At 41.7% G+C, this 22548-nt stretch overlaps 1 protein-coding gene across 3 annotated transcripts in view; it reads left to right on the plus strand.

Annotated features, from left to right (window-relative positions):
• oxr1a (oxidation resistance 1a) overlaps positions 1-22548 on the plus strand; it is a 186668-nt gene that overhangs the window by 89022 nt on the left and 75098 nt on the right. The window lies entirely within an intron of this gene.

The following is a 22548-nucleotide window of genomic DNA, read 5'->3' on the forward strand; positions in this document are numbered from 1 at the left end:
GCTGATGAAGTTATCCGTAGCTGTGGAATCAGATTTGAAGGAGCAGGAAAAAAAGTGATGTAAAGCTCCAAATATGTCAGAAGGAATTTCAGAGAAAAGTGTATAAATATATGAACAGGACATTTTAGTTCAATTTAATAATACCGCAATTAAAATGACACAATCCTTGGGTATGTAAATTTCAGTGATATGATGCTATTAAAATACATTAATAAGAAAACAGGAAGTAGCAATAAGATGGCTACTGCTACCTTTAACAGCAAGTAGCCTTCTGGACAACAACTATTATACAATACAACAGAGAATTTCTCCAGAATATCACTTTTTATATAATGGACTGTATGGTGTGGTCAGTATTATTAGCCCCCTGAAAAACTGAGCGTTTTATTGAGCCAGAGCACAAACCACTGATGTGCAAAGATAACTTACTGTAAAATAGGATTATCTTCCAATTAGCATACAGTATAAAAACTTCAGCAAAGGTTCGAGCTGTCACTCTAGAAATCATCAAGGCAAAAACTAAAGAAATCAGTTTAGATTTGAGAAAACAAATTGTTGATACTCACAAAGCAGGAGATGGATATACAGAGTTATCACAGTGCTTCTAAGTGTGAAAAACTGGAGTGAGATATATCATCAAGAGAGCCACATAGTCCAGAACAAGCCTGGCAGAGATAGGACGCCAAAGACTTCAAAGACTCTGTAAGGAAAACTGATGAGAGATGTGTCTAAACAACTGCCAACACAAGAATGAATGACTTAGCCAAGTCGGGAATTGTAGTCGGGAATTAAGAAGACAATAAAATGCTTCACAGGAAGGGTCTCTGAGGTAGGAGACCAGGAAAACCTCAATTTCTGTAGAAGAGACACCTACAAGCCAGAGTGAAGTACGCTAAGGACAACCTGGAGAAAGATTATGCTTACTGGAATGCGTCCTCTGGACAGATGACATGAAACTAGATCTCTTTGGTCATAGAAACCAAGCAGTCAGCACCAAAATTGGGTCGTTGCTGTGAGCGACTTATGTTGTGTGCTTGACAACAACCAACAAAACATATGTCGCTCCTGGACAGGAGCTACCTCTAGAAGACCAAAGTGAACATTACTGGCTGGCCTGCACAAAGCCCTGACTTGAATCCAAATGAAAATCTGTGGGGTGAATTGAAGACCAAGGTTCATGCCAGTAGACGCTTTAGAAATTCTCAAAAGTAGAACGTGCTGGGATTGCTCAGGAGGCAAGCGTGAGACTACATCAAATGACTTCAGGCTGTTATCCAGAAAAAAGGATACACAGCTGAGGCTAATAATTCTGTTCTCATCTGTAGGAGTAGGGAGTAGTGAAGGAGTGAATGATTTGGGATAAGGTAAAAGGTCACTGTGACCTCACACAGTTTTGCACATTCATTAGCTGGTTGTAACAAACTTTCACAGAAACATTTATGCAGCTACAACATTTTATAGCCAAAACAGCAAAGATCAAATCTAGACAAACATGGATGTAAATTGCACCAAGCAAAGGCATACAACTGTACAATGGCAATTCTAGTCTGATGCCCTTGCAGCTCTATTATTAGAGTTCTTGGTACATTTGAATTTCACTTCATGGCTGAGCATACAGTCTGATTAATCATGTAAATCAGTGCAGCAGCGGTGGCTGTTCTGCAGGGAGAGGACAGCTTTAGAGTTGAGTTGCTGCAGGACCGTGCCACTTTAGGGTCGCAGTGCCCCACTGAGCAGGCACGATTTGGCTCAAGGTGTGCCGCTCTACTGGTGCCACACCAGTGAACTTTCTATAGTGATCACACATCGACGCCGCTGCTTTAAGCAGGGCATTGAGCGAAGAACGGACTGATCCATCAGCTCAGTCGGCAATAATCAATAGAGGAAATTGTGGGATAAAAGCTTGGCCACACAGGTGGACTGGCTGTTGACAGTTCGGCCCGCTCTTGTCATCCATTACCAATTCAATGGCAGCTGCTGGCTCTTTGTAAAAGCACAGGGTCGGAAGTCACAGTCATTCAACCATAAAATGAAATGCGACCGTGACTTATTGTGCTTTTACGGCTTTTAACTACAAAGTAACAAATTGTACAAGGTTCCAAAGCATGAGTCATAGCAGTTAATCATTTGCTCTGGCTAGCGTTGTCCTAGATAAACCACAATTAGATCAAGGCCCGACTTTTCACATGACTACAGAAATACTGCATCTGCCAGTCATTTACACGGCTGGATCACATAATGAGACATTGATGAGCGACTGTCCCATCTCTCTATTTCTTATCGCGATTGGATGTGGAGCCCTGGGGCATTTTTAAACCCAGGCCAGGCTGCGCCTGCAGGGATGATCATGCTAATTTATTCTAATGTGATAGCAATAATGTGGCAGGCCACTCGCTGCGCTTGTCTGCCAAGCTTCAGACAGACCTGTCATTAGAGGCACATAGCAGATTCACAACAGACGTTTTAATAACCCAGCCAATGAGCCTCCTACCAAGGCGACGCCACCTCCGAGGGTAAGTGTTGATGGTGTTCTTCAATTAAAAGTTCTACAGTCACTGCTGCATCCTGTAACGAGAAGAGAGTGAGCAGCATCCAGACATGACGTTGATGAGGATCAGCCATTGCTCAGACTGCTCATTTCATTACATGATTTGCTCAAGAAGAATTGATGGATAACTGTATAACTCTACATACATCCTGAAGGAGAAAAAAGGGTGTAACCAGAACAAGAAGAGAATAAAGAAGTAAAGACAAGGAAATAAGAAGAGAAAAGGGAAAATGAGAGGGGAATACACAGAGAAAAGAGAGGCTGTGGAAGAGAGAAGTGGCAAAAGTAGGAAAGGAGTGTGAGGAGAAAAGAAGAGAAGTGAGGAAAAAGAAAGGAATGGGAAGCGGAAAACGGGTAGAGGCAAATGGGAGTAAAGGAAAGGAAAACACTGAAAGGGAGAAAGAAGTTAAAGGAGAGAAACTATGGGTAAACAATAGAAAAGAAAAATGAAAAGAAAGGAAATGAACAGGTTTTACAGGAGAATAAATAGGGAAGGAGAGAAGAGTGATGGAAGAGAAGACTAACACTAGGAGTCCCAGGCTTCTACCTTTCTACCTTTAAAACCCACCACCAGCCAAATGGCTGGTAGGCTTTTAGCTAGGCTTTAGCTTCAGCCAAGTGGAAGCTAAATTGGCTAGTCATTCATATGTAAATTAGGTTGTTAGCTGGGAATTCTGGAGGGAGGGGAGTGGGGGTGTGTGGATGAGGGGGTGGGGGAGCTGCTAAAAGCTGTGAACTTCCTTTTGTGTTTCATCTTGATGCATTCTCAATCATCCAGGGAAATAAATCTCCAAAAGTCACCAACTTGGAGTGTTTCAGTTTGCCATCTTAGGGAGAAATCAACACACATGGGTGTAGGTCCTTTGTTGCTGAGATTTATTGATAAAAACAGTACAAAAAACCAACCATTTGTACACATATTTACAAATAATAATAAAAAGTGAGTGAGTACATTTCAACATTTTCAGCAATCACTCACAATCCTGGCACTGCCATGGTATCTGTAGTCTGCATTTACCACATGTGTATCTGTAGCAGTGAACACATCGCACAGTGGCATGATTGTTCTTGCATTTGTGTTTGACCTGACACATGGCTCTTTTTCCAGGACTAGGTGTGGAGGGTTGTGTCCAACTGTTCTTTTCTTGCCTTCTTCTCAGCTACATGAGAGTGAGCCAACTCTCTTGCAAGCTCCACCACATTTACATATGAATGACTAGCCAATCCACTAGTGGATTGAGGAATTTCCCTGCGAATCTTGTTGACTGTGCCGAGGATGGTGGTTTTCAGTCTAAGAAGTTTTTGCGCAAGTGAAAGCGAAGTGAAAAAATTGTCCGCGGTAACATTTCTGCCCTTGTCTAGGAATGGTTCCATCAGCCTCATTACTACATTTTCAGAAAGTCTCTCCCCAGTGGGACGATTGGGGTCCTTGCCAAGATATGGGAAGACATTGCAAATGTACTTGGATTTTAGGTCGCAAGCCACCCAAAACTTGATCCCAAACTTGTCAGGTTTACTTGCAATATACTGCAGGAAACAGCACCGAATCTTTGATGGGAAAAGCTGTTCATCAACGGTGATATGTAGACCAGGGTTGTAGCACGTGATGCAGTTGGTGACCAATGATCCCCACACACTGGAAATTGCAGCGAACTTATCAGTCTTTGCTCGATTTGCTCCATTGTGGCATCAATCAGACCACTGGTATAATGTTGAAATGTACTCACTCACTTTTTATTATTATTTGTAAATATGTGTACAAATGGTTGGTTTTTTGTACTGTTTTTATCAATAAATCTCAGCAACAAAGGACATACACCCATGTGTGTTGATTTCTCCCTAAGACGGCAAACTGAAACACTCCAAGTTGGTGACTTTTGGAGATTTATTTCCCTGGATGATTGAGAATGCATCAAGATGAAACACAAAAGGAAGTTCACAGCTTTTAGCAGCTCCCCCACCCCCTCATCCACACACCCCCACTCCCCTCCCTCCAGAATTCCCAGCTAACAACCTAATATACATATGAATGACTAGCCAATTTAGCTTCCACTTGGCTGAAGCTAAAGCTTAGCTAAAAGCCATTTGGCTGCTCTCCGGGTTTTAAAGGTAGAAAAAGCCAAATGGCTGTCCGTGGTGATGTAAGTGCTAAGGAAATTTGACACGAACAAAGAATGAATGGGGAAATGAAAAATGAAAGGAAAGAGAGAAGGTAGGAGAAAACAAAGAAACGGCTAATGAAGGAAGGGGGAAGTGGAAGGGAGGAAAATATAAGATGTGAAAGGGGTAAGCTAAGCAAAGAGACGACTGAGGAGGAAATTTAAAGAAGGGAAAAGGGGGGGAAAGAAGGCAAAGGAAACAAGATAAAAGGAAGTGAAAGGAGGAGAAATGATTGCCGCTATAACGAAGGAAAGTAAAACTAAAGAGAGGGAACAAGTGGAAAGATTGGCAATAGAGAGGAAATGAAAGGAGAAAAAAAGCAGAGGCAAAGGAAAGATTCTTGAGGGAACGACACTTGACACCAGCTCTCCCCAGAGTCCCGGCTTCTCCGTCTGACAGCCTCCTAGTCCTACTGCCACGTCTGACCTTTACATCATTATAGCCAGCCTCAAGCCTGCACTCCAGAGCCTGGCGAGAGAATGCCAAACAGGAGATGAACCTTGTGTCCCCGCGACTGTATACTCATTAAGGATGACTTACCGTGTTCCTGCCTACAACAAGCGCATGCGAAAACTGCTTCATCACACTGTGCTCTCATTGCCGTACAAGTGCTCTTCAATCTCTTTATTCTCCGGGGCTGACTCATGCGCTCCGTGCCTATATGGAAGCAGACATGGGTCTGACTCTGCCTATGTTTGTGTACCGTCTCAAGTTAAATATGGAGACAGATTATGGCTATAAGGCATCTTTGTATGGACGCAAAGGCAGAGCCCTGCACAGCATGTCACCGCACCTAATGGCTTCTAAGAGGAGAGCTGGATCCCCCCATTCCTGTTATTTCTGCTCTTTCTACCATTTTATTCCCCAGTGTCTCCTCTGCTTTCCCGCCTTTTCCAACCACCCCCCATGTCTCACTCTCTCTGTCTTCACAGTCTCTACCTTGTTATGCTCTAATGTATTTCCTGTGTTTCTGACCGGGGGGTACCGGCAGAAGGGTAATCTGTCTCAAAGACAGACGGACAGCTCCACAACAGATTGCTACAAACTGTGGCACCGACCGCCGCTGAAGTGCTGGAGAGGGGCATTTTATCACGTTACGATCTAGTCTGGCTTAATTTCTCAACTGAGACAGCTAAACTTATGCTCATGCACATATAAGCACATATGAGCAGACCATTGCCTACAATGGTTAAAACCGGACCTGTTCATAGAGGGTATGCAACTTTGTTAAAAGCAAAAATTATCATCAGTGTTTTCTAAATTTACAATTGAATCTTTACATTTGTTTTTGGTTTAAGTGTGCTAAGTTATAAACTAGTTTTCTATTGATTATTGATGGGGAACAATCAGACTATCACAGCAGTCAGTCAGAGCCTGTTTCTGAATTCCCATCAGGATCCATCATGAATAATTTCCTTTTAAACAAGGTAAACTGTGTGAAATTATTCGAATGCTGCTGTGCACACCTCGGTGAGCACTAGCGGCTTGCAGGCAGAAGCAGAGGCCCGACTTTGCCAGCATAGCATTGTATCGAGGGGAGCTGACAGAGGAAATGCTAATTAACAAGGCGGGTGTGTACGTGGCGGTGTAACCTAACACCCCGAGAGCGGCGGACCCTGCCACCGCCACCTTCTGACTGATTATTCACCTGTTAGTTATTCATTGGATTCTCACTGGAGGGTCGAAGAGGAGGAGGAGTTGGTGTAGCGGTCAGAATATCATTAGCAGCTATTCACAAGATCGAAGGAAGTGTCGGGTTGAGCGTTGGAGCTGGTGTCCTGTTGCTCCTTTACTACTTGTGCTTGATTTTGTGTGTAAAGCCATCGCTACAGCAGTTGTCCTTGAAAATAGTACAGTTTTCCCCCAGTCCCCAGCAGCAGCAGCATAGTCACAGCATGATGTAGCAGGAGGAGCTAATCACTACAGCGGCTGACAGTTACAGCCAGCGCCACGAGTGCTATACTTGTGTCACTCTTGGTTTCTGTATTTGATGTAATTGTCTCAGGTGGCACATCTCTTGTGTTTACACATCCGGACTGTAGCCAGGGGTGGCAATTACACACAAGGCTCTTTAAGACATCCCCTCTGCTCTTTTTCTAGTAAAATGGGACAAACTTGAATTTCTGAAACTAGAAAAGAGAGATAAAAGAGATGAAAGCAGTGTAGTGGAGCATTCAGTTTCATTTGCAAATTGAGTAATGGGGAACTCCCAAGATTGTGCAGTCCAAAATTCAAACTTGTAGTCTCAGACATGCAGTGGTAGACAGGAAAGCTGGCAGTGCGGCAAAGAGTCCAAATAGAGACAAGACAAAAGACAAAGCTCCTTAGGTAGAGTGGTTGCCCCGTGATCGGAAAGTCGGGGGTTCGAATCCATTGAAAGGCTACCGTAAGGTACTGTCTCTACACACTGCTCCCTGGACGCTGCATTTGGTGGATGGCGATCGCTTCACTGGGTGAATGGGTTAAATACAAAGGAATAATTTCCCTACAGGGACTAACAAATTATTATTATTGTTATGTGGAATGTTGGAAAGCTTGACTGACAAGAACAAGATGACAGAGAACAATGGGAACAAGGGACTATATGTGTTACTGGTGGGTGATTAACTGATTAAAACTGCGTAAAAAGTTAGCCGTTTTCCTTTGTCTTTTTGTCTTTGCTCTTACCAGCTACAGCCACTGCTGAGTCCACGAGGAATTCAAAATTCCATAATCCCCACTTGCCCCTGGGATGCATTGATACATGTTTTGTTGCTCCTGTTATGCTCCATAGTAGTGAAACATCTGGATCTAAAGTTTTTTTTTTGACCAGTTCAATTTTCATTCCTGTTTTATTTATATAGTACAATCACAACAATAGTCCCCTGAAGTTGCTCTATATGTATGGGAAATACCCAACAATAATACAGATTAAAACCCCAACAATCAAATCAATGTGAGCAAGCACTTGGCAACAGTGGGAAAGAAAAACTCCCTTTTAACAGGAAGAAACCTCTGGCAGAGCCAGGCTCAGGGAGGGACAGCAATCTGCCACGGCCTGTTGGGGGTGAGGGGGAGGGAGACAGGATGAAAAAAGCGTCCATTACAACCAGAGAAGATACTAAGACTTGGTATCAGGGCTGATCCAGAAACATTTTTATGGATCATTAGCCGCGAAGGAAGGCAATAAGAGTCTCATCCTTCCCACAATGCACTGTGCTGTGTTACAAACCTTTGCCTTCTGGTGTTGCTGCTCGCTGCCTTAATGACAGACATGAGAGCGCTTGAGAGTGAAAATGACTTTGAGAAAATCTGCAGAATTAGATTATCTGAGCTGCTTATGATACCAAAAACTAATATTTCTCCTCTGTTTTTGTCATCAGGAAAGATCAGAGTAAATATATTTTCATGACGCTGCTTCTTATCACCATGTAAAACCCAGCGTTTCTATGGTCACATCGTTTCCAACAGTCGAGAGGTGAACATCTTAGATGCAGGAGGATAACTTTTATTGTGTCAAATGATATGCCAGTATAGGTACTCCTTTTATTTACCCGCTTTAATATGTTCACCACCAGGGGGTAGCGTGTTTCCAGAAAGTTTTTAGTGCAGTCAGAAGTAAGTTTGCAGTTTATAGTCCATTTTTCTAAATACCTGGACTTCTACATTAGCAACAGTGCTTTCTTTGCATCCAGCGATTTTTCTTCTTCTTCACATGTTGTACTCAGATTGTCCCCTCTAAGCTTCCTCCTGGATCTCGATACTTCCAGGAGTAGCTGGTCAGCTGACCTAAAAGACCGACAGGGTGTGTAGGGATGAAGAAGCCCTACACACCAGAAGAGAGTCAAAGCAGGGCAAGATTGGGAAAGTATTAAAAAACAAACATAAGAATTTTAAAATAAACTCTAAAAGACACAGACAGCCAGTGCAGTGAGGCCAGCACAGGGATTATATGCTGTCTTGTATGAGTTCCTGTTAGCAGTCATGCAGCAGCATCTTGAACCAGCTGCAGATGTGAGATCAACGACTGACTGACTCCCACTGACTCTGCGTTTCTTCCGCTGGGTCTCACATTTTTTTTAATCCACACAGCTTTTATATTTGTGAAAAAAAAGATAAAAAGTGAGCATAGTTAGTGAGTACAGTGTGGTTCATGTGTCAGACATGTAATTTTTACTAAAAAGGTGCAATTTTGAGTCCCTGCTTTCAAATAATTGCCTAATGGCCACTTATTCCGTTTTAGGTGAGTAAGAGGTGACTTCAGACTCACTGTTTTTGACATGAAATGCAAATGGACATTAGGTATGATGTAAACTTCAGCTGTTTGTCATATATCTGTCTGATATACATTTCTGTAAAGATTAGGTTGATATAACCATTCTATTAGTTTGCTGTAGAACTCCAGACATAGTATTTGTGGTCTGGAAAGAGAGTTTGGCAACATTTGTTTTATTAGAATTGCATTTCATAAAGATGAGTCAAACTTTAAACCAGACAAATGGAAATATCCTGCTTACTCACTGCTGAGCTGTTATTACAGACCATGTATGATGCAGACTATAAGGGCAAAGGAGGACTCTTCTGCTATGAAATCCACCTTAAGTGTAAGTTGCCACTATGCTTTGCATCCCCTGAGTGAATAAGAACGACAGAGGGATTGGATGAACGTTTGTCAGAGAGAATAACCGTTAAAATGAGAAGGGAGAGAGGGAGAGTAAGAGCCATCGGTCACGCTCTGGCAGCAGCACCCACAGCCATGCCAGGGTGCTTTTGCCAGCGGTGCTGCTTGTGTGCGCTGAGATAAGCTCAAGCCTTCCTGCCTTGGCAGTATAGGCCGGTCACGTAGAACCAGAAGGCAGCTTAGCCCCACTGCAAATCCAGTGAAGTGTCTTACTTTCACTTCCTCCCACACAGCCTCGTTCTCTGCCTTTTTCAGGGTTTCAAGCTTTCTCTCTCCTCAGCATCTCCCAACTCTTGTTTGACACTGCATGTTCACTATAGAGATCGGTGTTTATCTTCCTAGGAACCACTGAATTAGCAGAAACATGGAAGAGGTGGAAAGATGTGAGTCATGCAGATGTTTGGTGTGGAACTACAGCTGGCATATTCAGAGATTTCAGGTTTGAGACTGTTGGCTGGGTAAAAGAAGTCATTTAAATAAACAGGAGATGAATTCTTATTTTTTTTTAGCCATGTTCAATATGAAGATCTCCTAAAAGGCTAGCCATTTCACACCAAGTAGTGTAAAGCTAGATATACAGATGAAGACAAAATTCTACCACCTATGAAACTGAAAGTTTCTCTCAAAATTTTGTGCGCAGTCAGGGGTTAAAATGGGATTCAGCAGGTGGGGGAATCCTAAAATCAGTTGTAGTTGCTCAGCATGGTAGAGGATCACAACTCACAATAATTTAAATTAAGAGCTGGCAGTGATCAGCTGACCTGCGGCTCTTTGTGGATGTACACAACTGCAAACGAACCTGTTTATCCTGCACTAATATATGAATGTACATGAAAAATGTCACATGTACAGACCCAATATCTGATTTACAAACACGAGGACTTACATGTAAGCTTTACATATCCAGTTTATGGAATACCACTGAGAGAGTCCTTACCTTTAAATCTAACCTCTCTTCTTCCTCTCCTGTCCTGTCTTCCTTACTTTTCTCCATCTCTGAGTGAAGTTGGCTCTATGTCTTTTCTCCTCCTGTGAAATACAGCAACTGGACTTTAAGCTAGCAACACACTGTGTGACAAACTGCACACAAACAGTTTGTGTGTTTGCTGAGGTTTGTTAAGCTGATAGAAACGTTGCATTTGAAATTACCTGCCACATAAAAAGTATTGCTCCCTTTATGCTCACTCGTCTTGTTCTAGCGAGATGCTGAAGTATGCGACCGCAGCTTGTGGACACTTGCAATCATTCCTGTGCTCTGCCAAAAAGTAAAAACACCAGCCTACTTTAACTTCTGACTTTGGCACACGGTTTTGCATCTTTCATATCTTTTTGTGCGACGCAAACAGGATTGCCTCTTATCCTTTAATGCTCAGGCTCAAATTGGTTCGATGTTTGATGGCCTGCAGTGAAACCTAAAGTAACAACCCAGTTTTGAAAATGTAAGAAGTAGAAAGTACCGATATTTATTTAAAAATGTCAGGACTAAATGTAAAAAGTTGTCAGACAATAAATACTCAAGTAAAGTCCAGATACCTGAAATTTCTATTTAAGTACAGTAACAAGGTATTTGTACTTCATTATTTACCACCTCTGACAATAATAGACTTATTAAACAAAAAAAACCAAAAAAAATGACCAAGATCAGTATTATTAGCTGGAAAAAACTGAAAATTTCTTAACCATAGCACAAACCACTGCTGTGCAATGATGTGCTTTAACTCTGTAAGACTCAAAGCTTGTAAAATCAAGTTAAAACTTATGATTTTCTTCCAATTTTACACCCAGTATTAAAACCTCAAGAGTTTGACCTGTCAGAAGCTACTAAAAACTAAAGAAGTTAGCTTAGACATGAGAAAAAGACTTGTGGATGCTCACAAAGTAGAAGGTGGATATATAAAGTTGTCACAGTTTTTCCAAATGTCAAGAACTGGAGTGAGATATATCATCAACAATTTAAAGAGAGCCACACAGTACAGAACAAGCCTGGCAGAAGTAGGAAGCCTTCAAAGACTGTAAAGCAAACTAGTGAGAGATGTGTCTGAAGACCCCAGAACAACTGCCAAGATATAAATACAAGTCAAGAGTCAATAAGAGTCGACAGTCTTGACTTGGCTGACTGTGAACCTGCAGACTGAAGTATGCTAAGGACAACCAGGAGAAAGACTATCCATACTAGAATTGTGTCCTTTGGTCAGATGAGACAAAACTAGAACTTTGGCCAGAGAGAGCTAATGTTAGAAGACAGAAGGGAGAGGAGTACCACCCAAAGAACACCCTCCCGACAGTGAAACAAGGAGGTGGCAGTATCTTGCTGCTTCAGTGCATCTGGAACTGGGAATTTCAATTTCAATTCCTTCAAGTTGGAAGGAATAATATGTGAAGATTTTGAAAGAAAACCTCAAGTAGTCAACAGCAAAACTGGATCCCTAAAACATGCGTTGCTCCTTGAGAAGAACTACCTCTAACTCTGACTTTAATACCACTGAAAATCTGTGGAATGAACTGAAGACTAAGAACAAGCCAGAAGACCGTCGAATCTGCAAGAGACTGAGAGATTAGCCAAAGAAGAATCGGCTGGGATTGCTCAGGAAACTACAACAAACGACTGCAGGCACAACTGACACAACAAGACATAATGTGGATTGCACAACACTGGACATTATATTTCTTTATTTCCAGTTAATACTTGTACAGCTGCTGTTATTGTGTATATATTTATTTATATTTCTTCATACATTCTTATATAGTTCTATATTGTGTATTTTGTTGCACAGTTATTTTATTTTCAACTTTAATTTATATATTTTATCTTATTCTTTCCCAGTTAAATTTACCCTTCATTCTAATTTGTGTTGTACAGTTATTTCATTTTTAACCTTAATTTATATTTTATTCCTTCCTAGTTAAACTTACCCTTTTTAATTTTTCATATTTATTTCCCATCTTATTCATAGCCTTTTCCTTTTTTTGTTTTCTTTAGGTCACGAGCAGTTATCCAAGCATTTCACTACATATCGTACTGTGTATGACTGTGTACGTGACAAATAAAATTTGAATTTGAATTTGAATTTGAACTGACTATTAGCATCAGGTGGGGTAATAATTCTGTCCTCATCTGCATTGTCTTCAGAGAGATATGTTTTGATATACTATATTCAGTGTTAAAATAGAGTTTATTATCAAAGCCATTGTTAAAAGCAGAGCTCTGTGCAGGTAACTGAAAGTTTAATTCCTATTCACAGCTATGCAGCCATATGAACAAGGCACTACACACACACACACACACACACAGCAGTCTTTGCATACACACTAGGGGTTAAGGCAGTTTGGGTAATATTGTACAAGAACTTTGACAGTTAATCCGGTGAAAGCAGCTGTGCCTACAGGGTAGCACAGTCTACACTGCATGTTGATAAGAAAAGGCTCACAACAGCATGCCCAAAGGGCTGCATTTATACTGAGCAGCACCAGAAGCAGTCAAATCACACTGTTCTTGCAAACCTTAATTGGGATATCTGATACTTGTGGATGGGCTTTTTTTCTGTCTGTAAACAACAAAGCAGTGATTAGTTTTATTCAGGTACTGCTTGTAATAGCACCTGCAGTGTTTTTAGTTTGATGTAGACGTATCACGATGTGCGTCCATGCACTTTGAGGCCGTGCACAAGAAGTGTTTACATGCATGTACATACCTGATTTGATATATCCGCACTGCAATATGAGAGAGGTGGACAGACACATGCACCTCAGACCTGCACAGACACCCAGGAGGCCTCAGGAACCATTTTTACAAAGGTTAATAGTATGCTTTAGTCATCCCCAGACAGCAAGGGAGCCGCTTTGATGTTAACTTGGTTACAGGGAGGGAATGTCACCTCTGTTTTACCAGGTTTTGACTTTTTACTTGTGCTTATTATTCTCGGAGCGCTCTCCACGTTCTTATCCAGACCAGACTAGCTGCTCTGCGGATTTAATCACATCCCATTGGTGCCCTCTAAACTTCCTCTTTGTATCATGATTGCAAACAATAGGAGTTAAAAGGTGACCTGAATGCAAATGACATTTTCTGTATTGAAACGGTTGGTCCTATTGCAAAGCCAGACAAAGCAGCTCACAACCAAATTTATGCAGGCATTGAACATCTCTGGTTCCATCAATATTACACTAATTAGGCTGCATCCAGAGTGAATTAAGGTGAACATCCATTTAGCCAAACGCCATGTTTATAGAAGAGGAGGTATTGTTACACCTGTAGTTTAAAGAGGAGTTGCAGCTGCTGCTGCATGCAAATGCTATGAAACCTGTTTGCTGTGGACAGACTTGTGTATGCAGGACAGACATGCAACTAAGAGGATAAGAGGTTCACTTCTCCTTAGACTGTCTCAATGTTACACGGATCACAATGATGTTAGCCCTGTCGCAAATGGCCTTTAATATATTTGTCTGACATTTGTCATTCCTGAATGACGCGTGCACTCCCTAAATCAGTTCTGTGCACCTTTTATGCCCTTAGTTTTTCATAAGGAAATGATATGAGATTAACTTCAAACAGACCTTCACATTCCCCTGTTTCAAGGACACTTAATGTAGATTTGTATCCACAGCATAGTATGCTGTCATATGTATGACTCAACACTGTGTGGATCTAAATCGCTGCACTGAATCACATCTTGGCCAGCAGCAAAAGCCACAGAGATTTGTAGCCACCAAGGCCGTTGTTAGGTTTTTTTTTTCCCCTTCTCCTTTTTTTCCCACTTTGACAGAAACAAAAACATTAATGTTTTCTTCTGGAGTGAAAGAAAGCAGTGCAAGGAAAAGAGGCTGAATTTACTGCAGCACCACTGTAAAAGATCTATGGGTCGGATTTATTGGCCTGCCGGTGTAATTACGTTGACCGGGGAGTCTCTCGGTGGCCCTCTTCTCGTTGGGCTCAATTTATAAATGCCACAGAGGCAGTAATCCCACTGTTTCCCCACTTAGTTTGGAAAGGGCTGTAGCCATCCTCTGGCTAGGATTGATTACATATAGCTCAAATGAAGAGTAAGCAGTTTTCCACTGTCGAACGCCAAGACCGGCCCCAGCTATTGATTCATTTTACAGCGGAGGGAAAATAAGATCTGCCACTTCGCATAATGGTTGATATTTGTTTCTCTTTGCTCATGAATTTATGGGCTCCCGTTGTTTAAGAACGGCTCTATTTCCCCAGTATCTAATGTACATACTAAAAACAGAAGAAACCCTGCTTATGCGACGGCAGGCGCTGTAAAGCATTATTACTCAGTGCCTTTAAGGAGTCGATAAATCTCACAGTTATGGATGATATTTATGGAAAAAGTAACTGAATTTACAGCAGCACTGGAATCGGATTGCTCGTACGAAACACTACAAGTTGTGTTAATGTAGATCCTTAATGATATACAACTGTTTGATCTGTGTCTTGCATTGTTCATTGCTAATCTTTTTCAGACATTTTCTAATTTTGATGCAGCTGAAAATGGTTATTATTATCATCATCATCAGTGATAATAATAATAATAATGATACAACTTTGCTGTCATCCCAATTGTTTTGTTTTTAGACATTATTCATGCAATAAGCACTCAGCAGAATAATGTTCATTGTTACTGCCCGACTCCACCTTTCCTACACTGAAATCAGATTTTGTGCTAACTTATTAGGGGATTTACGTGAAGTACAGTGGTAGTAAATCTGTTTGTACTCATTTTAAATTGGTATTGTTGAATTCTACTGCACTGTTTACGCTTTACTATCCAGTTTCATATATTGTCATAACTTTCCAATCAGCTCAAATGTCGTGTTTGATTGGAGGAATTCCAGGGTTACAATGTTATTATGGAAAAAACATATCAAATGGATAATGAATATTTGCTAATGTTTGGTGAAGTACAAGACGAGAAGTATTTTTTTTCCATATTTTTATGGCTGTGTTACTTCAGAGTGAGCAATCACTTTAATTTTTGTAGCATCCATTGTACTTGTGGCTTTTATCCCATCAGTGGATATAATGACAAGAGATGGGAAAATTTAGCTGAGCAATCAACGGCTAGAATCGCGACTCATCCACATCCACCTTGAGCTCTTCTTCCTGGCCTGATTAGAATGTCGAATACTTTATATTATAAATGCTTCTGGGGCCATGTTTGCCATGTACTGGTTTATTCAAGAGGAAGAATAGCTGGGGGACAGGATTTAGTCGGCCAGCATAGTGCGCTGCCTTTTCGCCACACGGGTCATTGCTCTGGACATTTGCTGGATGGCAGGGTTCTGGAAAACTGCCACAGAGACGTGAAGCAGCAGAAGTTACATACATCAAGTTTGAGCTCTACAAGTATTGGTACAGCAGGGGAAAACACACAGCCATCAAAGGACAAAGTCGTTATGAAAATGGGCTTTAAAATTGCTCTTCTTGGTTTTGATTCAGTTGAATTCCTATCGGTTATTTAGGAGAAGTGAGTTGTCTTTGGTTTCGCTACTGACTTATCTGAAATCTATTTTTGCCTTTGCAATTAATTTTACTTTGTAATGCATTTTGTAACTACCCCAAAATATGATTGAATGATGAAGACAAAACAATAAAACCACAGTGGATGCTTAGTCAATGCTGAATGCCTCAGTGCTTAGGTGCAATATCGGTCTTTAGACACAACAAAGCAGTGTAAAGTAAAATAAAGTAAAATTTACCCAGAGCTATGTGTTGCAAAGCTGTGATATTATATGTCCAAGCAAACAAATGGAGCATAGACACAGCTGGTCAGCTCAGGTCTCACGTAAAGAAATGACCTTTTCTCACAGTGTTGCCCTACAGAGGTCCGGCTCCAGCTCACGCATCTTTAGCCACGGTTCACCAACAGCATTCTTTATGTTGGTGTTTGTCACAGCTAGACTTTTACAAAAAAAGTCAATGGTCTCTTCAAAAAAGGAAAATAGTTACCCCTCTTGTTTAAAAGTTCCTCTCTTGGTGGTCACCGTGCTACTTTCTAAGGGATTTTTTTACTTTACAGCTGTAGCTGTTTACAGTGCCACGCACTACACATTTTGTAGGAAGCATGACGTTTGTGCCACTGGGCTACATCCATTTATCAGAGAAATGTGTGATTTGTGCAAAAAATACACGTCAAATTCTAGATCCACAGTCTGGTTGTTGTAAGCTAAAGTTGCTAGGGAAAAAGCTAGCATAGCTTTGTTCAAAGAAATCAACCAACGTTTTCTAAAGCTAAGTAAAATGGTTCATTCTGCTCATTTAAGCAGGACATCAGTTAAAAAGATCTTTAAGGAGAGTAACTTACCTTTTAAAAGATCTCAGCAGTCTTTAGACTAAGCTAAGCTAACACATCCCAGCTTTAGCGCCATCTAGGTCGACCTTTTAGCTCTGAGCGAGAAATCGAATTAATTTATTTTACAAAACGTTCCAAAACATTTCCAACTCAATTTATTTCTCATTTCATTTTTACCCCTGCAGTTTTTATTCTCACACTCAACCTCTTTGTGTGTCTTTAAAAGGCTATTCAACTTTACTCTTTAAATGAAAGAAAATCACTTATCAAAGTCAGATTATCATCACCTTTTTCAGTGACAGTAAGAAAAGCCTTTCAGACGATTTTTGATTAGTTCTGTAGGATATTTATTTTTAAAAGATTAACAGATTTATATCTACATGAAATTAACATTCACTTAGCAACATCATAAGCTGCGTATCGATAGACTGACACCATATTTAACTTAAATGTGTTTCATTAACTGAGCCGGAGTGATTCATTAACGAGTTCCTCCCTGCGCAGTTAATTACGTCGTCACTGGGTCCTAATTCACTCATGTAACTACTGTGGACTCATCCAAAAGGTTGCATCCATTTAACCACGGTAACATCTCGCACCTCGAGTGATGCAATATGCCCCCGGCTCGTAACTTCCCCAACAAATTATCCATGTACTGCATCTCCTGGTGGGGAGAGATTCATTATCCAATTTAGCGTACTCGTGGAACAAGTGATATCAGGTGATAGATGAAAAGAGCCTGGGATGACGACAGTTTTACAGCAGACGGAGAGAGCGCGCAGAGGCTTTTAGCATCTTTGTCGGATTTAAGATGTCCATTTGGCTCTTAATTCCCCCCACACCGCCCCCCATCCCACAGCCCTTTGCTGTATCTCGTCACAGAGTCTAATGCCCGTCCAGGGTGAAGAGGCTTATGTAGAGGATTCTTTGTGCTTTTGTGCTTTGGCTGAAAGCTGAATGATTCATGTTAGGCTAATGATGAAATTTATGACTGCGTCTGCGTTTAAAAGAAAGCAATTAACTCCTGAAGAGTTCAGCTTGGATAATAAAGTGGACGCAGACATAACAGAGCATTTGTTTTGTTTATGTGCCTCGCTTTTCTGCCTCCCTGTCAGGTTTATTGTGGACTCAACCTTCAGTGCAAGGCTGGGCTTTATTATTTTAATAAATTGCCTTGTATGAAGAGAGCAGTGGTGCATGTCTGATGCATGTCCCTTCCCTTCCTTCCTCGCCCCCTCCTTCTTTCTCATCCACTATCATCCTGCTTCTCCCTTTCGTCTTCCCTCGTTCTCTCTGCGCCTGTAATTAAGCATCTTCTGGTGGCTGTCAGGTAATTATAAGCAGAATTTTGCCAGGCAGTAAAATGAAAAGCATCCACACAGATGGAAGAGAGAGGCAAGCGGTTGGTGCTTCGCACCGAGCCAGCAGTCATCATTCGCCGGGGGCCCACCCAGCCTCTTGTGGCGGCTTCAGACAGGGCGAACGCCCACAGAGGATAGATGACCAAGAGTAGAGGGGGTGGAAGTGGCGGAGAAAGATAGCCCGCTCTGAAGGCACCGCCCATCGATCACCACTAGCCACCTTGTAGAACTGTCCGAAGAGAGAAAAAAGGCAATAACAGGGGGGTGAATTGATGTGGCGGCAGGTCAGTGTCAGGCTGGGTGCTACAACAACAACCTTAACCATCACCTCCTTGTTTCCTGTCTTTGCTAAAGGCATTAAGCTAAAACACAGAGGCTTATTTCAGCACTCTGACATCATGTATCAACCTGACTGTGGAGCCTTTATTCATCCAGTCTCATTTATTCCTGTATCTGTTTCTCTCTGTGTACATAAGACTCTTAGAGGCAACTAAAGATCCACTTTTTGGATGATATATTTGGATCCCGTGGTCACAAATCCGCATTATAGTGAGGAGAAACCGTTAGCTAAGGTCTGCTGAATGAGTTCAATATAAAACCAAATGTATAAAAGAGCACAACTGACTGTGACAAGCAGCTTATCTTCTAAAATAGAACACCTCTTTTAAAGGTTCAGTTTTTCCTCATGGCAGCAGTGTTGTAGTTTATGTGTTGTGTCAAAGTTTAGCTTTAACCTTGAAGCATGACATTGACCTTGCCTTTTTGATATAAGCTGGCATGAGATTTGAGATTGGTTATCTCTACTCCAACTCGCAAGGCTGTAGCCCAGCGGAGAGCTTGATGATTTGCTATTTGATGGCCAGTTTTAAAAAAAAAAAAAAAGAACTCCAAACACTGACTGAAAGTAATCATTGAACTACTTACATGTGATCCCTTCTCATTTCGGTCATTGTCTTTGCTAATAAGAAGGCACACATCTAATCTTTACACTAAGCTGGGCTGTTGGTCTCTTGGCTTCAGCTCGACAAACTTGAGTGTGGTGTCGATCCGGTCAGTTTGGTCAGAGAAGAATTTACATATTCTAATAAAAACATGTACAGACTTAGAGCTTCTTGAATGAAAGGAGAAACGTCTTCAAGGAAACTTCAAGAAGTTGCGTTTCCTTGAAGATGTCACCCTGCACGACATGTGTTAAAGTTTCCTACAATAACCTAGATGACTGAGAACCTTTACGGACATGTACAGACACGGTGTTTACAGCTCTGTCACAGTCTGCAGTGTCGCACTCCAGCATCCAAACCACACCCCAGCACCACAAACATAATCCTTCTATTTCTGCACTTAAAAACAGCGCTGCTGCACATTCATGGAAAGAACCTGATCAGTGGTCTGCTTGTGGCTTATTTAACAAGTCACAAATACACAACAGTGATACAAGAGGATAAAGCAGCATTCGCTTAAGTGAGGTCCTGGCTTGTGTCCAGTCCTCAATGCATGAGCTTGAAGTGTGCTTTCTCTATGCTATCCACCCCACAATCATCATGTCTGGTTTCAAAACACCATGATGCCAATGCACAAAATCCTCAGCTCAGGACTTCAAAGCAGGTCTTCACAAATCAGTGAATGACGTCACTCAGGCTGTGCGCATCTCTCCTATGCAGTCTGTGGTTAAATGCATGGTTACTCATTGCTGCTTGCATCCCACTGATAAGAGTTTCACACATGATTTATCAATGCTGGATTATGACTCATGGGCCAAATAGCCTCGCACAAATGTTTGTATAGTCCCATGTAAGCAGCAAGATGGAAGGTGCTCCGCAGCGTTCGTGCAAAATCAAGGCAAACATTTGACTGACAGCAGTCAGACTTATATAATCACTGCTCTGAGTAATTAAAAGGCGCATTTCTCCAGATGATCCAGTGACTCAGCCTGGCATTGTTCTGGCTTTAACAGGCACCACACAACATTCGATTCATGTTTCCCTCTCATGAATATTTGGCTCCTGCTGTCAATGTGAAAAACATGTTCATCTGTTGTAGTACTGACAAGCTTTTGAGAGGCAAAGCTTTACTTCCCTAGTGAAACAGCCCGAGAGAAAGCGGCATTTTCTGACAAGAGCTGTTAAACACCTGTGATTGCTGCCATTGTCTGTATGCCTCCGCTTGATTCCTCCTGGCAGCAAACCGTCTTTATTGGTCGTCATCTTGTAAGAGCTGCGGGATAATAGAGCATAACGCTCATGAAACACAGGACAATTTGTGCTGTACATTCTGTGCGTACACTCCAGCTCTGTTAGATGCTTCTGGAAATGCCACGTGAGATGCGTTCACTACAAGCAACCAGTGCCGTACACGGAAAGGCTCGGTTGTGTTTGCCAGCAGGTGCATTTGTGTCACACGAGTGAACTCTGCGCTGTGTTTTTCTAGTGATTTCCACCGCAAACGAAAAAAAAAAAAAAAAGTCTGGAAGAAGGGGCAGACTATGTGAGAAATGGGCATACGGTAAGCGTGTGCACATGCTAACACAGGCTTTACAGTGCATGCACATGCTCAGCGTGTTGCTTCAGCTCAGACTGCTTATGCAACATTACTTGTGACTTCTGTTCATTGATAACAGGGAAAGTGGCAGCAGCTCCCCGGTGGCCTGCGTGTTTCTTCGTAATGAAAACGTCCCTGTTCTCAGGATTAGGTGCCAACCAACCTGGCTCTGAATGGGAAACTGCTGAGATTAACACCCAGATGATGACAAAGGCTCACGCACAGGACCCTCTCAGGGCCTTTGTTGACAGCAGCTGACATCAACTGGGGTTTTTTTTAATGCAGGTACTTGAACAGCAAGATTTCTCCATTAAACAAAATGGTTCTCAAATACTGCTCTGATCCAGATAGAAATTAATAAGAAAGGTTATGATATAGCTTTTGCGTGCCTTGTAAACACGCAACCAAATTAGAACGTGTCCCTTTAGGATATTGTAAATATACCTAATATAATGGTCTGTAAGTCCATAGAAACGGGATAATTTGCAAAAATTCAGAAGGACATAACAGCGTAATAAATGTCAGTTAGCTAATTTGCTCCAGGGTCTCTTTAATCACCTCTAAAATACACGAAATACACACATCAAACATGCAGGCTTAAGGAGAACAAAGTAACTCATATAATTTCCATGCAATGATGCTCATAGTCGGATGAGCACAGAGGGAATTCTTTCATTTTTCCCTCTTTGGTCACATTTACGGCTTAATTAGAGAGTGGAGGAGTTCTCTGAGAAAATAGGTCTTTAAAACTAGATTGGGTGTTATTGTTTGGCGTGCACGACTGCTCGGTATATCTCTAATCCTATGGGGTTACAGCGCAGAGAGGATGGCTCCCTCTGAGTATGTTATGGATGATTTGATGACCGCTCTGGGCAGCTGTACAGCAACACAGTACATCACGCAGCTACGAGGCCCCGCAGTGGGGTGGGGTTTGTTGGGGTGGCGCTGGGCCAGTGTAAAGACATTGCTCAAGTGCCAAGTGTACCAGCAGGGCGCTACACAAGGTCAGAGAGGAAAAAAGTGGGACAGGTGCTTATGATTCAACGTCAAATATAAAAATATATGCTGTCGAAGTTGTTTGTGTGCTATATTCTTTTCATTTGTGAAGTAAAAAAAACACTAGTTTGAACAGTCCCCCTGCTTCAGGCTCACATATGTTTAGACTGGATCTGTCACAAAACACCTCTTCTCCTGCGTGACTGCAGGGCAGCTGAAACGCAGCGCGATAAGGTGCCGATCATTTGTAATAGCTGATTAAGTGGTTAATTAAAGAAAATTTCGAGCATTCAGGCTTTCCGGCTTATAAGCGTGTCTCTGATTGATTTTTCTTGTAAATTAAACATCCTAGGAACAGGAATTGGGGGCATTTAGGGGACATTTTTCAGCTTTATTACAGACTAAATGAGTAATTGTCCAGTCATTAAATCAAGTGACATATTAATAGACAGTGAAAGCAGGCATTTAGTTGCAGCCCTGCTTGTTTGAACAGAACCACAAAGGCAGATGATGTCAAAGATGATGAGGAAAAAGTCATTTTTTTCTCAAAATAAAAAAAAAAGGTAAAATCTCATATATTCAAAACTGCATTCGTTCTGATGCACTATTGTAATACCCACGCTACCTAAGGCAACCAGCAGATGGAGCACTTTCAGTATTGAAAATGGCTGGCACTCTCAAACCTCACTGCTTCAATGCACTCAGATATAACAGATGCTTTAACCTCAGCTGGCCTTGCACACATACTGGGAATGAGACACGGGTGCTTTTCCTGTCTGATTATCCTTGCAAAGAAAAGTTCTCCCCCCTCCCCATCTTTAACGTTTCTCATGTGAATGTGTTGCTGGATCATTACAGGGCCTGTCTTTACACTCTTTACTTACCAGAGCAGCTCTGCCCCCCTGGGATAAATAATGAATCACAGGCTCTCCAGCTCACAACCTGAGGCTGCTTCCCAATCATCACACCCTGTTCCGGTCTGCCGGCTTT

Source organism: Rhamphochromis sp. 'chilingali' (assembly GCF_963969265.1).
Source record: "Rhamphochromis sp. 'chilingali' genome assembly, chromosome: 11".
NCBI classification, from domain to species: domain Eukaryota; kingdom Metazoa; phylum Chordata; class Actinopteri; order Cichliformes; family Cichlidae; genus Rhamphochromis; species Rhamphochromis sp. 'chilingali'.